The sequence below is a fragment of the Macadamia integrifolia genome, chromosome 3 (assembly GCF_013358625.1).
Source record: "Macadamia integrifolia cultivar HAES 741 chromosome 3, SCU_Mint_v3, whole genome shotgun sequence".
In the NCBI taxonomy this organism is placed as follows: Eukaryota; Viridiplantae; Streptophyta; class Magnoliopsida; order Proteales; family Proteaceae; genus Macadamia; species Macadamia integrifolia.
Window position 1 is genome coordinate 33,693,232 of NC_056559.1, and position 4,598 is coordinate 33,697,829.

Genomic DNA, 4,598 nt, shown 5'->3' on the forward strand with positions numbered 1-4,598 from the left:
TTCAACGTAGACCAATTCAAATACTTATCTTGTAAAATATCCCTTCCTTATAGGTATGAGAGTTTTTGTGTTACTCAAACTCTATCACTTGTAGAGTTTCAAATAATCTGTAACAAACTCAATGATAAATACACAACTTATCTTTTTGAATGACGTAGAGATCAAAACATCAGTAAACTCTATCTTTACATGGTATCAGACGACCACTCGATCTCTTAAGTGGCAAAATGTCTTCTTCTTCAGCTGCAACTCCTTCCAACTATCCTCTTCCTAATTTCCAGCATCATATTACCTTAAAATTATCTTCCGATAATTATCTCCTATGGAAAACCCAATTTTTCCCTTTACTATGTAGCTATGATCTACTTGGTTTTGTTGATGGAACCACTCCCGCTCCACCAGCTTACATTCTCACTGCACAGACTACATCTCTACCTTCCGATGGCTCCACCACTACTATTACAACAACCTCTTCTCCATCAATCTCTTGTGTCAACCCAGTTCATGCTGATTGGATGAGGAAAGATCAATTAGTTATGAATTGGATCCTTGCATCTCTCATGCATGAAGTTCTCCCATATGTGGTTGGACTCAACACCGCAACACAAGTGTGGAATGCACTCCAAACCTCATTTGGAACTCTCTCCCATACTAGCATTCTCCAACTTCATATGCAGCTTCAGAATACATCCAAGGGCGAGAAATCTGTCTCGACATACTTGCATGAAGTGAAGTGCATCTCCGATCAACTATCTGCTGCCGATAAACCTTTGTCCATTGAAGAACTCAATGCTATTGTCTTCCGCAATTTAGGTTTAGATTTCAGCGATGTGGTAGTAGCTCTTGCTATTAAATCTAAACCTATTCCCTTCCATGATCTTCATCGACTGCTGATCAATTATGAGCTATGAATGAAGACAACTCAGACCATTGTTGAAGCAAATCTCTCCCATGCTTCATATGGTCCAACCAAAACTATGTCTCAACAACAACAAGGGCTCCTTCCTACCCCACAGCAAGGCTCTCAATATTTGCAAATCACTACTGCAAATTAGCCCAACCGTAACCAAGGTCAGAGCACCAAGAAGAGAGACCGATGCCAAATTTGTAATAAGTTTAATCATACTGCCAATAAGTGCTATTTTCGGTACAATACTTCCTCCACATCTGTACCATAACCTATAGTAAACATGGCCGGTCTTCTTCGAACCCCAATGATGAACGATTGGTATCTAGATACAGCAACAACCAACCATATTACTCCTAATTTATCAATGCTTCAACAATCTTCTGGTTATTTTGGTAATGATAAATTTAGAGTCGGCGATGGGGTAGGTTTACTTATCACCAATGTTGGCTCTTCCACATTTAGTTCTCATTGCAATAAGAGTTTTCATTCCACAAATCTTCTTTATATTCCTACCGTCACTAAAAATCTTTTGTCTGATCCTCACTTTACAAAGGATAATTCTTGCTTCTTTGAATTTTACCCATACCATTTTGTTGTGAAGGATCAGGTGACGAAGGTGCCGCTACTTCAAGGGTCCCTTAAAGATGGGTTGTATCGTCTCACAAGTCTCCATTCCTCTCTTCCCAAAGAAGCTAACATCAATGAACATGTCTCCATTGATGCATGGCATACTCGTTTAGGACATCTCAACAATCGTGTTTTTCGTAGTGTCATTAAGTCTCAAGCACTACCTTGCTCTTCCACAACTACAAGTACTTGTTCATCCTGTTTTATGGGAAAATCACACAAGATTTTCTTATCACTAATTGGAAGCAACAATACTGCACCTTTAGAGTTAATCTTTAGTGATGTATGGGGCCCAGATCCTATTTCTTCAATTAATGGTCATCTTTATTTTCTAATTTTTATTGATGATTTCTCTAAATTCACCTGGCTTTATCCTCTTACAAAACGTTCTGATGTTCCATCCCTCTTTGTTCAATTTAAAACTATGGCAGAACGGCAATTCTCCAAATCAATTAAGGCTTTTTCAGTCTGATTGGGGTGGGGAATACCAAAAATTGAATACAATCTTGACACAATATAGTATTATACATCGTGTTGCCTGTCTTCATACGTATGAGCAGAATGGGGCTGCAGAGCGTAAAATACGTCATATTGTAGACAACGACCTCACTCTTTTAGCACATGTCTCCCTTCCCTTGAAATTTTGGCAATATGCTTTTGAAATTGTTGTATATTTGATTAATAGGTTATCCACATCTGTTATCAATAATCTTTCACCTTTTGAAAAATTAATTGGGACCAAACCTGATTACAAATTTCTTAAGGTCTTTGGATGTGCTGCCTATCCTTTATTGCGTCCCTATAACACACATAAATTTTCATTTCGTTCCACTCCATGTGTGTTTCTCGGTTATAGTCCTAATCACATGGGCTATAGATGTCTTGACTGTACAACAAACCGAATGTATATTGTTCGTCATGTCAATTTCATAGAAACTGTTTTTCCATATGCATCTGTATCACAATCCTATGTGTTACAACCTTCTCCATCCTCACCATGGTTCACTGTTTTAATGTCATATAATCCATCTGCTGGGACTCCTGCTGCAATTGGTTCCTCCATAGGTACTTCACAATCTACCCAGTTGAATTCTCCACTATTACCATCTTTCCCTGTTGCATCACCTCTCCCTTTATTATCTAATATTGTTGCAATAGATGTTTTACTAACTCTCACAAATGCAGGGCAACCTTCCACCTCTGAGCCCCCTACCACAGATGCAAGTCAACCTTCCACCATTGCTGCCCCTATTGAGTCTAATCAAAGGACTCATCCTATGCAACTTCGATCTAAACCAAAGCCTTCTAGTTGTTACCCACTACCATCTGCCTTCCTAACCCAAAGCACTACTGCAAGGCAACCTACATGTTACACAGAGGCTACCAAATATCCAGAATGGAATGAAGCAATGTTGCAGGAATTCAAGGCGTTACTGTGAAATGGTAATGGACTTTTTTCCCTCCTTCACCCAAACAAAATGTTGTTGGCTCAAAATGGGTCTTTCAAATAAAGCACAAGGCTAATGGAACAATTGAACGATACAAAGCACGTTTGGTGGCGAAGGGGTATAACCAACAGACAGGTATTGACTATACTGAAACGTTCAGTCCAGTTGTGAAGCCTACTACTGTTCGAACTGTGCTCTCTTTGGCTATAACCCAAAATTGGCGGTTACGTCAATTAGACATTGGTAATGCCTTCCTCCATGGCACACTAAATGAGGATGTCTATATGTCTCAACCATCGGGATTCATAGACCCAGAAAGGCCCCAGCATGTTTGCAAGCTTCATAAGTGACTATACGGGTTAAAATAAGCCCCACGGGCTTGATTTCAATGGTTGAGTTCTTTCTTACTCACACTTGGTTTTGAAGGCTCCAAAACAGATACATCACTATTTATCTGCAAAGTTGGTTATGACAATTTGTATATTCTGATGTATGTTGATAATCTTGTGATCACTGGTTCTATGCTTGCTTTGGTTCAACAAGTTATTGACTATTTATGTACAAAGTTTGCAATAAGAGACTTAGGTTCTCTTCACTACTTCTTAGGTGTGGAAGTTCTCTCTCACCCAAAGGGAATCATATTATCTCAACACAAATACATTCACGATCTTTTAATACCTACAGGAATGGAGGGTGTCAAACCGGTTCAAAATCCTATGGCTTCTTCGACTCGGCTATCCAAACATGATGGTGATCCTATGACCGATTGCACTTTGTTTCGTAGCATAGTTGGGGCACTACAATATGCCACTATAATGAGGCCTGCCATTTCTTTTTTGGTGAACAAGGTATGTCAATATCTACATGCTCCTACTAAGACACATTGGTAGGAAGTCAAATGCATCTTGCATTATCGTAAACCCACCATTAGACATGGTCTTCTTATCTCAAAAGCTTCCTCCAATCGGCTCATGGATTTTTCAGATGCTGATTGGGCCGGGTGCATTGACGATAGAAGTTCTACTAGTGGTTATGCTATCTACATGGGAGAAAATTTAATATCTTGGTCTGCTCGTTAACAACCAACCATTGCACGCTCTTCTACAGAATCAGAGTATCATGCCATTGCCACGGTAGAACTCATCTGGATCACCTTGCTCTTGCAAGAGCTTCATGTTCCACCTACCCAGTCACCAGTGTTATGGTGTGATAATTTAGGGGCCGCTTACTTGACAGTAAATCCGTTATTTCATGCCAGGAAGAAGCATATAGAAGTAGACTTCCACTTTGTTCGGCATCTTGTGACAAAAGGTTTACTGACTGTCAAATTCATATCAATGAAGGATTAAATTGCAGATATTCTTACAAAGCCATTATCTACGGTCCGGTTCTTATCTCTGCGTGACAAGTTGAAGATTTGTAAGAGACCATCTTCCACTTGAGGGAGGCTGTTAAGGATAATGTTTGAATTCAAATTCTTTTGAATTTAAATTTGAAGTCTCCTTATTAGACTTTAGAATTCAAAACCATTTGAATTCAACGTAGACCAATTCAAATCCTTATCTTGTAAAATATCCCTTCCTTATAAGTTGGAGAGTTTTGTGTAACTCAAA